We start from the raw sequence: 16,077 nt of genomic DNA, 5'->3' as shown, positions 1-16,077 counted from the left end.
GTGTAAAATCTACTAAAAGGGATACAATGAATAAAATAAATCAGCTCACTCACAAGAAACACTCCCAGATAATGATTTTTTGGTTGCTGAGATTATTCAGCATATTATTTCAAAGTGGCAAAATTCAGGACAATCTGAGAAACGAATTCAAAAGTGGCAGCTACATTTGCTGATATGTCCATGTGAGACACACAGACACACAACCCCATTTTTCAGTGTATATGTCAAGGGGCCAAGACCCCGATCAGCACAATAAGTTATTATGTACATTACAGTGCACAGAAAAACAGAAGGGAAGACACTTTCTCAGAGAGGTTCATATTGCTCTGAAGGAGGCTGGAGCCCAGCACCCCAGAGCCATCATTAGCTGGACCCCTTCTCTTCTATGGTTGCAGTGGCCTCAGAGGCAGCTGTTTCCTCTAAACGATCCCTTGGCTTCTCCTCTTCCTTCTGGAAATAGAGGTCCGGGTACTTCTGCACGCACCCCTGCATGGCCCGGAACTGGTCTACACAGTCTGACCCCTTGACATCCTCCATGCTGTAGAGGAATCAGGAAAAGGCCACCTTGAAAAGTTTCCCACATGGACCACTGGCCATCCGCCCAAGGCATGGGCAGTTCCAGTTGATATCTCCATTTGGCAGGATCAGTCTCTTCTCCTCATACAGATCATTGGGGTCTGTATGAGGAGAAGAGACCCCAGCTCCAATCGGCCACCAGCTCCAATCTGCTTGGAGTTTCATAGTCTTCTTTGGTGACAAATATGATTCAATCCTTCCCTTCCTGCTGGCAGTAGATCATGGTGCAGGCTGGTGCTTCGACCGCACAGCAATGGCGGTGGTGGCCTCCAGGTTCTGTCCATTTTTAAATCAGGTTTTTTTTTTTTGATATTGAGTTGTATGAGCTCTTTATATATTTTGGATATTAACCTCTTATTAGTCATATCATTTGCAAGTATTTTCTCCCATTTAGTAGGCTGTCTTTTCGTTTTGCTGATGGTTTCCTTTTCTGTGCAAGAACTTTTAAGTTTAATTAGGTCCAATTTATTTATTTTCTCTTTTGTTTCCTTTGCCTTAGGAGAGAAATCCAAAAAAAATTGCTATGATTTATGTCAAAAAGTGTTCTGCCTATGTTGTCTTCTAGGAATTTTATGGTTTCAGGTCTTTAAACCATTTTGAATCTATTTTTATATATGGTGTGAGGAAATGTTCTAATTTCACTCTTTTACATGTATCTGTCTAGTTTTCTCAGCACCATTACTTGAAGAGTCTGTCTTTTCTCTATTTTATGTTCTGTCTCCTTTGCTGCAGATTAATTGACGATAAGAGCATACGTTTATTTCTGGGATCTCTATTCTGTTCCATTGATCTATGTGTCTGTTTCTGTGACAGTAATATGCTGTTTTGATTACTGTGGCTTTGTAGTATAGTCTGAAGTAAGGGATCATGATACCTCCAGTTGTGTTCTTTTTTCTCAAGATTGCTTTGGCAATTCAGGGTCTTTTGTGTTTCCATATATATTTTAGGATTATTTGTCCTAGTTCTGTGAAAAATGTCATGGGTATTTTGATAGGTATTGTGTTATTTTTGTAGATTGCTTTGGTTAGTGTGGACACTAACAATATCAGTTCTTCCAATCCATGAACATGGGCTATTTTTCCATTTCTTTGGATCATCTTCAATTTCCTTCATCAATGTTTTATAGTTTTCAGAGTTAAGGTCTTCCATCTCCTTGGTACATTTATTCCCAGGTATTTTATTCTTTTTGATGTGATTTTAAATGGGATTGTTTCTTGCTTTCTATTTATGATTGTTCATTATTAGTGTATAGAAAAGCAATAGCTTTCTATGTATTAATCTTGTACCCTAAAACTTTACTGAATTCATTTATTAGCTCTAATAGTCCTTTGGTGTAAATTTTAGGGTTTTCTACATATAGTATCATGTCATCTGTAAATAGTGATAGTTTTACTTCTTCCCTTCCAATTTGGATGCCTTTTACTTCTTTTTCTAGTCTGATTGCTGTGACTAAGACTTCCAATACTATGTTAAATAGAACTGGTGAGAGTGGGCATGTGTGGTTTGTTTTTGACTTTGGATAAAAAGCTTTCAGCTTTTCATTGTTGAGTATGATGTTAGCTGTGCGTTTGTCATAAATGGCCTTTATTATTTTGATATATGTTGCCTCTATATCAACTTTGATAAGAGTTTCTATCATGAATGGATGTTGAATTTTTCTGCATCTATTGAGAAGATCATGTGATTTTTATCCTTCCTTTTGTTAATGTGGTGTATCACACGGATTGATTTGTGACTGTTGATCCATTCTTGTATCCCTAGAATGTATCCCTTGTATCCCACTTGATCATGGTGCATAATCCTTTTTATATACTGTTGAATTTGGTTTGCTAATGTTTTGTTGAAGATTTTTGCATCTATATTTGTCAGAGATATTGACCAGTAATTTTCTTTTTGTGTAGTGTCTTTGTTTGATTTTGGTATTATGCTAATGGTGGCCTTGTAAAATGAATTTGGGAGTGTTACCTCTTCTTCAATTTTTTGCAATATTTTGAGAAGGATAGGTATTATCCCTTCTCTACATGTTTATTAGAATTCCCCTGTGAATCTGTCCACTCCTGGACTTTGTTTGCTGGGAATTTTTATTATTATTATAAATTCAATTTCACTGCTAGTTTTTGGTTTGTTCAAGTTGTCTATTTCTTCCTGATTCATTCTTGGAAGGTTGTATGTTTCTAGAAATTTGTCCATTTCTTCTAGGTTGACCAGTTCATTGGCATATAACTGTTTGTAGTATTCTTTTATGATTTTTTTTTGTATCTCTGTGATACCAGTTATTATTTCTCCTCTTTCATTTCTCATTTTGTTTATCTGTGTCCTCTCTTTTTTTCTTGATGACTTTAGCTAAAAGTTTATTAATTTTGTTTATCTTTTCAAAAAAACAGCTCCTGGCTTTATCTTTTCTATTTTTTTTAGTCTCTAATTTATTTCCTCTCTGATTGTTATTATTTCATTCTTTATGCTTACTTTGTGCTTTATTTGTTCTTCTATTTCTAATTCCTTTAGATGGTAAGTTAGATTGTTTGACATTTTTCTTGTTTCTTAGGGGCAGACCTCTATCCTTGTAAACTTCCCTCTTAGAATTGCTTTTGCTATGTTTCATAGGTTTTGGAAAGTTGTGTTTCCATTTTTATTTGCCTCAAGGTATTTTCTGATTTTATCTTTGATTTCTTCATTGAGGGGTTTTTAGTAACATGTTTAATCTCTTCATTTTGTGTTTTTCCCATTCTTCTTGTAATTGATTTCTAGTTTCATACTGCTGTGATTGGAAAAAATGCTTGATATAATTTCTATCATCTTAAATTTTTTGAGACTTGTTTTGTGACCTAACATGTGATTTATCCTAGAGAAAACTCCACATGCACTTGAAAAGAATGTGTATTCTACTGTTTTTGGATGGAATGTCCTATAGATATATATTAAGTTCAACTGAACTAATGTGTCATTTAAAACTATTATTTCTTTGTTGATTTTCTGTTGTATGATTTGTCCATTGATGTAAGTGAGGTGTTAAAGTCCCCTACTAATATTGTAATATTGTCAATTTCTCCCTTTATGTCTGTTAATATTTGCTTTATATATTTACATACTTCTGTATTATGTGTATAATACAGAATTTTTTGTATATTTGTTAATGAGTGTTATATCTGTTAATGAGTGTTATATCCTCTTCCTTTATTGTTAATGAGTGTTATATCCTCTTCCTTTATTGATCCTTTTATCATTATGTAATGCCCTTCTTTGTCTTTTGTTACAGAATTCATTTTAAAGTCTGTTTTGCCTGATATAGTATTGCGACCCCTGCTTTCTTGTCATTTCCATTTGCATGAAATATCTTATTCCATCCCTTCATTTTCAGTCTGTATGTGTCTTTAGCTCTGGAGAGGGTCTTATGTAAGAAGCATATAGGTAGGTCTTGTTTTTGTTTTTTTTTTTTTAATCCAATTAGCCAGCCTATGCCTTTGATTGGATAATTTAGTCCACTAGCATTTGGTAGGTATGTACTTATTGCCATTGTTACTTGTTTTCTGATTCCCATCTCAATTTTAAGAGGATTGTTCTTAAGCTCAGTATATAACTGCTTTTATATCATTTTGGTTATTTTTAAAATAATGTACTTAGAACTAAAATATGCTTCTTATAGAAAATTTAGAGAATAAAGACTCACATAAAGATGAAAATGAAAATCACCGGTATTCTCCCCACTCAGAAGTACCCTTTAAACATTTTGTTGAGTTTCCTTCTATTTTTTTTCTCTTAGGTACATCATTAAACTTCCATGGTCTAACATTATAATCACCCCCTCACATGTAGTCTCAACCCCTCTACTACTCTCACCTTCATCACACATGTCTAGTAAAACCTCAACACCCCCCATCTCTGCACCTGTGTCTGAGTAGCTGAATGTTACTGGAGTATATATAACTGAATTGATGTTTCCTTAATTTGATTATCTAAAATCACAACTTGCACATACTACGACCCAGAAACCCACTTATATTTCCCAGAATGATTTTATATGTTCTCCTCAAACCACCCACAACTCCTCCCTATTTTACCCTCACTCAGCTGTTGACCTTGCCTCATACTTAAGTGAAATAAAAGCCTTCAGATGATAACTCTAAAATTTCTAATGCAAACTTAACAAAGACTACCCTCATCAGCAGTTATCTTCACTTTTTCCCTTCTGTCATTATGGAGAGCCCTTTCTTCATCTTAGCCAATTCCAGGCCCTCCCTTATCCTATGGATCCAGTGCTCTTTGACCTTTAAAAACACTTCACTTTGGTTATCCACTCTCCTTTTATCAAATTTTCCATTCTTTACCATATCAGTTTTGTAACCATATTCTAATTTTCCAACTTTATCTTAGAAACAACACCAAAAACAAACAATCAAACCTTAGTTCCATAGCTCCCTGAAGATTGGTTTCACTCATTTCCCCATTATCCTGCATAACCAAACTTCTCAAGAGTTGTTAAATGTATTAGTTCCACCTCCTTAACTTTTCTTTAATCCATTCTAATATGGTTTCCACATTGCCCCACGACTATACTGAAATTTCTTGTCTCAGGATCACTGACAATGGTCACACAGCCATTTGCAATCTACACATCTCTGTCCTCTTATCCACCCTTTGAGCATTTGATGGGATTGGCCATTTACTTCCTGAAACACTCTCTTCTCTTGGCTATCATTACACTATTGTTTCCTAGTTTTCCAAATGCACTGGCTTATTACATCAGTTTCCTTTTCCAGCTGGCTCCTACGCCTCCTCTGAAGTATTGGCAGTCCTCTGGTTTAAGTTGTGGATCCTCTTCTCTTCTTTTGATTTTTCTCCCTGAGTGATCCTATTAATTCCCAGTCTTTAAAAAATCAGTATGACTAAAGACTCCAAAGTTTATATCTCCAACCTAGATAATTTTTTTTCTGAGCACCATTACAATTTTGCTTACCTGATAGCTCAACCTGTATGTCTTACAGACACTTAAATCATATACATCTAAGATAAAACTTCTCATTTCTCTTCTGCAGGTGAATCCCTCCCCTATCTGTTCTATCCAAATAAATGGCACATTATCCTTTAGTTGCTCAATTCAGAAACCTGAGTCAGTCCTGATTTTCTTTTCCCATAACCCTTATCCAAAGCATTGGTAACTTCACTTGATTCTACTCCCCAAAATATCTTGACTCTCTCTGTCTTTTCTCCATCTTCTTGGCTCCTGGCCATAGCCCATCCTTCACAGACTATGTTGACATCTCTTTGATGTCTCTCTGATTCCACATTTGCTCCTCTACAATCCATTTCCACATCACAAGCAAGAGTGATCATCTTCTAGAACATAAATTAAACACTCCTTAAAAACTGTAAGTGGCTTTTCATTATATTTGTAACAAATTCAAACTCTTTACAAGAGCTGGATGGCTCTATAGATCTACCTCATTTGTCTCTGCTGATCTCTCCAACCTCAGGCTGCACTACTCCATCACTACACCAAAGCCACTCTTTTTCAAACACATCCACATCTTTCCCACCTCAGGATGTTCATACATGCTGTTCCCTCTGTTCTTTTATCTCCACTGTTGCCTTGTTTGACTTCTTGTCTGTTGGAAATCAACTTAAATATTGTCTTTTCTGCAGATGCCTTTTCTGGCCAGTCTGACTAACGTAGGTAGAATTTCTATTCCATCCATCTGTGAGTGAAGTGATCTGAATATCTCTCAAATGCCAATTTTTAATCTTTTCTCAGAAAACAATTTCTTCCCCTATTAGTGCTATAAATCCCAGTGATCTATTCTTGGAAAAGCCAATTTAAATATGAAATACTGACTGTGATATGATAACAGTTGCATGACAATAGACTTGGATTCAAATTTGAATTTGGACTTGTTACTTTTAAAATCAGCTCTTTCCTCTTCTGTTCCTTAATTAGCAGATAGATGATAAATCAAAAAGAATGAAATAAGGGGGAGATACAGTACAGTTGCTGAATGATAAGACAGCCTCGTAAAACTTCTTGCATTTAAGGGCAGAAGAATCATGAAGGAGAGGGGCAAATATTCCTTAAATGCTCGCTCTGTATTAGGGCACTATACTAGATACTTAACTAGCTGTTCTGACTTTAGGGCACTGCTAGGCCAAAGCCAGGGACTACTAACTCATAACATTTTAGAATTGCAAAGAATCTCACAAATCATTTATTATGTAATGAATGTACCCATTATGAGATTCCTCTAGTAATACGTGATCTAGTGCTCTCCCAGTCTACCCTTGAACTCTCTACTTCCCACTGAAGCTCATTCCATGGTTAATAATTCTAATTACCAGAAAGTTTTAGCTTAATGGCATATAAATCTGTCTCCATGTAACTTCCACTCACTATTCCTGTTTCCATCCCCTGCAGCCAAACAGAGTGAGATGTCTCAGTCCACCCCATGAGTCTTCCAGGTATTTGGTCATCAAGTTGCCCTCGGGGCTCCTCCAGGCCAAATGTTATCAGTTGGGTTTGGACTTAGAGTTAGAGTGACTTGAGGCTGATTGGCCACAACCAGGATTCCTGCAGACTTCCTCCCTTCATTTTCCCCTGTGCCTCTGGGCCAAGTGTACATAGTTGAGATCATTTCACAGCCCCTTCTCTCTAAATAATGACTTCTTTAGGCATAAGGCTGCTCCTGTTATTATTGTCCATAGAATACCTGTTCTTTAAATGTCAGCATTGTACTTGTGCTATATGTATATTAACTTTAATCCACACAATATCCTTGGATGGTAGGTACTAGTTTGAAACATATGAAATTGTCATTTTTATTGTTTAAAAATGGTTGAATATCAGAGACTTCAAATGGGGCATTTATTATTAATCTGATTTTATAGATGAGAAAAGCAGAGCCTTGCACATGTGATATATCCTGTTCAAGGCCACAAAGCCAAGAGCAGGGTGAGGTCTACCCCTACATCAGTCCAGCTCAAGAGGTGGCTCATTTGCTGCATGTGCTGCTTCTTTATATATCACCTTGCCATTGCAGATGGGAGGATTCAAGGTAAAGACAGAGGCCACAGTCTTTTGTAATGCAGCATGGCAGAGTGGAAAGGAAACATTTGAGATAGTTGTATATTTGCTAAATACGTATATTCCAGCACTTATTATTTGTGTGGCCTTGAGAAAGTTACCGAACCTCCCAGAAACCCAATGAGGGTATCTCTAAAATTGGGTTATTAATATTTAACTTGCAGTGCTTGTACGAGGACTCAGTGAGTTGACATTCTATCAAGCTCCCACCCAATACCTTCCTGTTGCCTGGCATATCGTGCTGTATGGTCTCATCCCACTCACTCTCTCTTTCTCCTACATCAAGGGACCGCTAACTTCTCCCTAAAAGGCCAATAGTAAATATTGCAGGCTTTGTTAGCCAAGAGGAAATATCATCTCTTCAAGAACCTGTTCTCACTAAAAAGCTATAGTTATCTGACCACTTTGAAAAATGTAAAAGCTATTCTTAGCTCACAGGCCATACCAAAACCGGTAGGTCAGGGGGCTGGAGTTTGCCAGCCCCTACACTAGCTGATTATTATGTAGTTTCTTCTCTCTTCTCAAGTCTCCAGCAGCTTCTAACTCATGCTCACTCTCAATGATTACATTGCTTCTTCTTTCGTTGAGAAAATAGAAGCAAACAGAAAAGATGTAGCAGCAGTTCCCCTTGCCTTATTTATTGTGCCTGAATTCCCCTCCTTGTCCCTATAGCTAAGGGTCTCTCTGGGCTCCTGACACAATCTAGCCCTTCTGCTTGTGCACTTAATTCCATTGTCTCATACTCTCAGGAACATTGCTCTAACAATTCTCCCCTAGCTCCTTCAAAGCACTAACATTTCTTCCTCCATTGAATCATTCCCATCAGTGAGCAAACATGCTGTGATTTTTCCCATCTTAAGAAAGCTCTCCCTCGACCCCACTTCCTCCTGCACTTACCACTCATTCCCCATTTCTTGCAGTAAAACTCCATGAATGAATTAGCTATCTAGGCTAACTCTAATTGCTCTTTTCCCATTCTTTCTTCACTATCACCCCATCAGTAATGAACTCCAGGTCGTTTACATGAATGAGCAGTTCTCAGTCCTCATCTAGTCTGATTTATCAGCAGCGTTTGCCACAGGATCATTCCTTTCTCCCTGAAACCCTCCTTCATGTGCCTTGTTGGGTACTAGACTCTACTTCTTTCCCTCCTGAATCACTGCTGCTTCTTCTCAGATTCTTTGCTGTTCATCTTTATCTCAGGGATGAGTCCTTAGATCTCTCCTATTTTCTGTCTACATTCTATCTTGTAATGATCTTATATAGCCTTATAGCTTTATCTGTACGTTATGACTTCAGTATGTATATTTCCACCCTAGGCCATTTCCTGAACTCCAGGTTTTTATATCTGACTGTCCATTTAACATCTCTACTCTGATATCTAATTGGTGTCTCAAACTCACCATGAGTTTGAGCTCCTGATATCCCCCATCAACAAAATAGCCTTCTCTTCTAGTCTTTCTCATTTATGTCAACTGCAATTCCATTCTTTCAGTCACTCAGGCTAAAAACCTTAGCTTTATCCTCTTTAAATTTTTTTTTAATCAACTTTTTGAGTGTAATTTATGCCCAGTAAACTTTGCCCATTTCAAGTGTACAATTCAATGAGTTTTGACTGATGTATATACCAGGAAATCACTGCCACAATCAATATACAGAACATTTCTCTCTCTCTTTGTCACCCATTCCTCTCTTTTCCCCTGTCCCCTAAAGAGCACTGGTCTGCTTTCTGTCACTGTGGGGTTACTTTACATTTTCTACAATTTTATATAAATAGAACTCTACAGTGTGTACTCTTTGGTGTCTGTGTCTTTTACTTAGAATAAACATTTTGAGATCCATTTTTGTCGTGTGTGCTGGTAGTTCACTTCTTTTTGTTGTGATTCATGTTCCCTTATATGGATAATTGTTTATGTCTTCTCCAAGTGATGGACATTTGGGTTGTGTCCAGTTTTTGGCTATTCTGAATAAAGCTGCTATGTACATTCAGTAGAGGTCTTTGTTCAGACATTTGATTTCAGTTTTCTTGAGTAAATCACTTAGGTACAGAATGTCCAGGTAGAATGGTAGATGTATTGGGTAACTTTTAAAGAAAGTGTCAAACAATGTTCCAAGGTAGTTGTGCCATTTCATATTCCCACCAGCAGTGTATTAAAGTATGAGTTCCTGCACATCCTTGCCTGGCTACATCTTCAACTGCTCTCTTTTTCTCGCATCCAATCTGAAATTCCATCTATTAGGAAATCCTGTTGCCCAAATCTTCAAAATACACCTAGAATCCTATTCCTTCTCATCCTACTACTGCCACCATTTTGGCAGAAGACAGTCTCACTGGGTGTTTTCAATGGCTTCCTGCTTATGCCCTTCAGTGTGTTCAAAACACAGCACTTGAAATACACTTGTTAAGTATAAGCAGTTTCTATCACTCCACTGTTTAAACCCTTGGTGGCTGCCCTTCTCAGAGCAAATGCCAAGGGTATTATAGTGGCCCATTTACCTCTTCTCGATCTGTCCATTCCTAATGCCCTTGACTTTCCATGCTCCCACTTTTCCTTCTCTCCTTTCCTTCTCTCAATGCTACCTTGAATACACCAAGTTTGCTCCCATCTCAGGGCCTTTGCACAGGCTGTTTTCTGGTCCCTTTCTTTCTCAGATACATATATGACTCCCATCTTCACTTCCTTCAGATCTTTACTCCAAAAACCCTTTCTCTATGAGGCTTTCCTTGATTCTCCCATTTAAAATCGCACCCATCCCACTCCTTAGTCCATGTTCCTACCTTATTTCTGCCATCGCGCTTATCACCATTTGGTAGTCAATATACATTTGCTGACCCTCATCTATGTGCCAATGACTCTTCTAGGCACTTGAGAGGCAGTGTTAAATGAAACAGTCAAAAATCTCTATCATCCTGGAGTTTTCACATACTTTATTAATTTATCTTGCTTCTCAATCATCTCCCATCCACAAGAATAAAAGCTCTGTGATAACAGGGATTATGTCTGTTTTGTTTAATGCTGTCTCACTACTGCCCAGAAAAATGCTGGCAAATAGTAGGATTTCAACAAATACCAGCTGTTGTCTTTTAATTTCATTTTTCCAAATAAAAAAGCAAACTCTGGTCCAAGCTTTATTAATGTAGAATAGATTACTGCAGTGTCCTACTTTGGACTTTGAGGGCATCTGCAGCCTGTGAAAATTGAAGACACAATTGAATTGCTAATTAAAAATGGAACCAGTTCAATTCTGTAATCCTCTAAGAGTGGGTTTTAAACTCTGAAGTAGTATTAATCTAATTTTCTAGACTGCTTATCAGGAAAACTCCATTTCTCTGCAGACAGCCTCTTCCAAGACCTTTGGGTTGATGAGCAGCTGCCTGAGTGTTGAGCAATGAGGTGGGCTGTTCTGCAGATTTCCCCTTCTTTAGAAATGTGCCTTTTAACACGTTGTCTGGATTAATGTTTCCCAAAGTGTGTTCTCTTGACCACCTGCATTAGCACTGATCAACTCCAACCACTGAATCAGGATCTCTAAGGGTAGGATTCTGAAATCTTCCTTCTTTACAAACTCCTGATGTAGTTGGCTATTTGAAGTTTGAAATTATTTTTTTTTAAATTTGTCTGGGTTAGGACAACTGGGTCTAGGAGGATTGAACCACTGTAATTGAAGGCAGTATGGCAAGGATCCTCAGCAGGTGGATTGAGATGTTCAGGTGAGGGTTGGAAGATTTGATTGAAGCCAAAGGTTAGTAGTTTTAGTTTTGCCCTTGTTATGGGTTGAATGGTACCCCCCCCCAAAAAAATAAAGTCCCAACTCCCAGTACCTCAGAATGTTACCTGGTTTGAAAATATAGTTGTTGCAGATATAACTAGTTAAGATGAGGTCCTACTGGGATAGGTTGGATCCCTAATCCAATTTGATTAATGTCCTTACAAAAAGAACTCCATGTAAAGACAGGGACACAGGAAAAATGCTATGTGAAGATGAAGGATCAGATGTTGCATCTACAAGCCAAGGGACACCAAAGATTGTCAGCAAACCACGAGAAGCTAGGGAAAGGCAAGGATGGATTCCTCTACAGGTTTCAGAGGGACCATGACCCTGCCAACACCTTGATTTTGGACTTCCAGCCTCCAGAAATGAGTGACAATAAGTTTCTTTTGTTTTCAGTCTCCCAGTTTGTGGTACATTGTTTTGGCAGCCCTAGGGAACAAACATTGCCCTTGTCCTTCAGTTATTTATCAAACAACTAAAAATATATTATTGAGGTGGGATTATAGATAAAAGAAGAAGAGGCCAGAGTGACAACTTCAGGGACTTCTAGAACTCAGGGAATTCTAAATGTAGGCTTGAAATTTTTCTAGAGGATAGACAGTCCAACGGAAGAATAAGGAAGCTAGAAAAATGTTCACCCCTACATGAAAGCTGATGTATGACAGAAATGGCATTGTTAGAAAGTGAGAAAGAGGTCAGCTAGTATATAGGGGTAGGAAATTTGGTTATCCATATACAAAAATAAAATTAGATTCCTACTTCATATAATAACAACAACAATAATAATAGTAATCACTTAAATGCATTTAGTAGGTACTGTTCTAAGAGGTTTTTGTATATCCTAGTTGCAACTTCACACTTATCTATCAATAGATGCTACTATTTTTATACCCATTTTACAGATTAAGAAACTAGGGCATGTAGAGGTTAAGTGACAGGCTAAAATGTGATGGAGGTGAGATGTGAACTCAGGCAGTCTGGCTTCAGACTCCATGCTTTCAATCACTATGCCATACTAGTTCACACTTCATAAAGAAATCGAGTCAAGGTATATTAAAAATTTGACAGTGAAAATAAAACCAAAAAAATTTAGAAGAAAACAAAGAATATCTTTACGGCTTCTAGCATGAAATAAATAAAACAGGAAAAATACAAATTATAAAAAATATGGATGGCATATACTACAATAAAAACTTTGTTCATCAAAAGACATCATAATAAGAATGAAAAAGAAATATTTGCAGCACGTATAATCAACAGAGGATTAAAATGCCGTGTATGTAAGAAATTCTGCACATCAATAAGAAAAGGACAAACAACACAATAAAAAACGAGGTCCATAAAAAACACACACAGCAACATGGAACCTCACAGATGAGGAAACATAAATGACTAATAATCACTTGAAAAGATGATTATAATTTCACACCTATCATATTTGCAGAAATTTAAAAAACCTGCCAACACTATATTGTGATAAGGATATAAAGCAATGGCAATTCCTGTACACAGCAGGAGGAATGTAAATTGGTGTAGCCACTTTGGAGGTCAGTTTTACAATATTTAGTAAAGTTGAAGATTCCCTCACCTTATAACTCAGCAGTCCAAAGGAATATACTCCAGGGCAACTTGCCCATATAGTCAAGGAGACAAGAGACATGTTCACAGCAAAATAGTTTGTAATAGCAAATGCTTAGAAACAACCTAAGTTGTCAACAGAAAAGTGAATTAACTCATGGTGGTGTATTTATATAATGGACTACTATGCAGCACTGAAAATTAATAAACTAGAGCCAAATATATTTATAGGAGAACTTTATAAACATAATGATGTCTTGAGAAAAGAAAATCACAGAATGTGTAAAAGTTAAAAGCATAAGCAAATCTTATAAATGTTAAAAATATATAAAGGTTAACAAATTTAAGAAAAGAGTATATAAAGGTTAAAACATACAACACAATACAAAAATTGTTAAGGGCTACATAGAGACAGAATAAAAATATAACAACAACAAAAAGATTGGAAAAGACAAACCCTAAATTCAGGACAGTGTTTACCTTTAGAATGAAGGTATATTTGTAATGAGTAAACAAAGGGCATTAAATATAATGGATTAGTACTATTTTATCTCTTAAAGTAGGGGTGGGTGCATAGGGACTTATTTGTTATTTCCTTTTCTATGTCTTAAATATTGCAAAAATAAATTTTTTAAAAAGAAAAAGATCATCTGGCAGCTATTGAGAGCTATAAGAAGCAAGCAAGTCATCTGAATGTCAAATGTTGGGGCTACAAGTCAGAAGAGGCAGGAAGTGGCCACAGTCTTTGCTTCCTCTGACTCCCCCTCACTCTTCCTCTCTTATTCCAGAATGGTGGTCAGAAAAGAGAAACACTGGAAAAATGTCTTTTTTCATTTTTCTGAGGTCCAGGCTCTTCATATTTTGGTCCCTTCCTCTTGGTTGGATAGGGCACTGTTTGGGTAAAGAGCATTCTTTTTGGCGTGAGTACTGCTTTTTCGCAGAGTCGCTGTGGTTTCTAGTCTTTTGTGTTTGACAAGCTCTTTTTGATTTAATATTTTCTAGTGTGCCTTTGATTAACATGCTCTAAGTAAGCAAAGTCTCTCACAAATAAAGTGTGACTGACGTACAGCTAATATTCCTCCTCCACAACACCAAAGTGTCTTCTAGACAAGCAATAAATAAGAATCAAAGAGCTTGGTGTCTGGTGCCTCTGGAGGGCCTTATAGCATACCTCTGGGAATCCATTTGGTCTCAACCAAGAGGAAAAGCTGAAAAGAGGGACGTGTATTTCACACAAATTAATAATCTTGGCATTTCCTATGCTCTTCTATTCAGCAATGTCAACAGAAAATATCATTTTGGCTGTAGGTGTTGTCACTTAACACTTTGCCACAGTGAGTTTTGCCCAAGTATTTTAGTATAACGGGTAGAACAAATCTGAGTGCAGGTATTACTCTTTTTGTATTATTTCAATGATGTTGTTCCCTTACCAGCACCGTGGGTGCTTTCTTATTTGCAAAGGACCAATGGGGAGGAATAAAATGCAGCCAGTCAACCGCTTTGTTTACATGAATTCAGAAGGATCCAACCTAGAAAACTCTTTCAAAAACTGGAAAAACAAAATCAATGCTTTCTCTCCCTTGAAAACTTATATTTCATAATAATCATTATTTTGGTCACAGTGGCAGGGAATTATCTTCCAGAGAATTTAGTATTTTTTATTGTTGTAGGGATTTTTTTGTTTGGTTTTGCCAATTGCTATTCGTTTAAATTTGGTCCGCCTACTGAAATTGAATCTGGAGCTGAAGAATTGAAAGATTTTAATAACATTCTTAAAATACATGGCTTTATAAAGTGGTAATAGGAGGGAGGTATTGCCTGGATATGGTAGTATTTGGCTCAAGGGACAGGTGTGATCTGAATACTCTCCTTGTCTGCAGGAATATTCCTCTATAAAAGATGTGATTAGGATGGGCATGGGTGGGAGGACTTTCCCCTGGAACCCTGTTTATTGTGCATAAAAGATGGCTTAGGCACCATTTAAAGCCTTCGTCCGGTTATTAAATCTTGTGATGCTGGAATGGTGAATTTTATCACCTGGTTATCCATCTTCTAACAGCATCCAAAAACATTTTGCCAGACATATGACTGGATTTCTCCAGTAAATAATTTGTACTTTGCAGTCATCTGAATGAGAAGAGCTTTCCTATAGTATTATTTAATTCTTAGAAGCATATTTATTTTCCTAGATCACGTGCATTTGGTTACTTAGCAAAGAATGAATGAAAAAGTCCTTGTTAGTTGCGGTCTGTAAAAGTAGATGTGACAGTCTTGTTCACACTCTTTATTAATATATAAAACAATGCCTGCCACATAATACACGCTCTTTACCCACTGAAAGAAAAGAAGAATGAATGAATGAATAGATGACAGATTGAATATGGGACTTTAACTGTTATGTTCTTCATAGTCATTCTTCTAACATTACAGAATACCAGTCCTGTATTCTATAACTAGAATGAGATATGAAGAGCGTAGGAAGTACCTAGAAAATAGAAAAGAAGGCAGCAGCTGGGAAGCACGGGCGGGTCAAAGGCCTCTAATCGTCTTGTGTTTTATTTCCACAAGATTAAAGATTCCTTCTGAGTTTTGATTAAGGATGCATAGTTACAAGATTAATCGGTGAGTCAAATTAGAAAAGGTTTAACTTCAATCTCAGAATTAATCAAAGCTCCCCCTGCCACCCCCTCGCTCACATTAAGCTGTCTTTACAACAGGGGATTAGAGAAAACCATCTAAGACTTTGCATCCCCGGGCTCTCTGTTACCTCTTCTGTACAGCTGTCCTCATTCAGATCACAAACAATTCTCTTGTCAAGAATCAAAGCTCATTTCCCCTTGAAGTTTCTGTTTATACCCAGGCCTGAATTTATTCTAGTGCCTCTGCACATATTTATTTATTTTGGTGACCTGCAGTGTCCTGTATCATGCACTCGTCTTATGCATTGTCACGAAACATATTAAAACTTAGTACACTTGTCTGTGTCCAAAACCACCTCCTTAATCATTCCAGTAATTATGGAAACACTCCCATGGGACTGGCTATAAACATGTCCTTCCCTTCCCGAGGAGACTTCTGAC

General features: G+C 37.1%; 1 pseudogene; it reads right to left on the bottom strand.

The window, feature by feature from the left end:
- Positions 1-363: 363 nt before the first annotated feature.
- LOC115865894 (mitochondrial intermembrane space import and assembly protein 40 pseudogene) lies at positions 364-799 on the bottom strand (annotated as a pseudogene).
- Positions 800-16,077: the final 15,278 nt, after the last annotated feature.

Source organism: Globicephala melas, chromosome 4 (genome assembly GCF_963455315.2).
Source record: "Globicephala melas chromosome 4, mGloMel1.2, whole genome shotgun sequence".
NCBI classification, from domain to species: Eukaryota; Metazoa; Chordata; class Mammalia; order Artiodactyla; family Delphinidae; genus Globicephala; species Globicephala melas.
The sequence above is the reverse complement of the archived record's forward strand: the minus strand, read 5'-3'. Positions and strand labels throughout refer to the sequence as shown.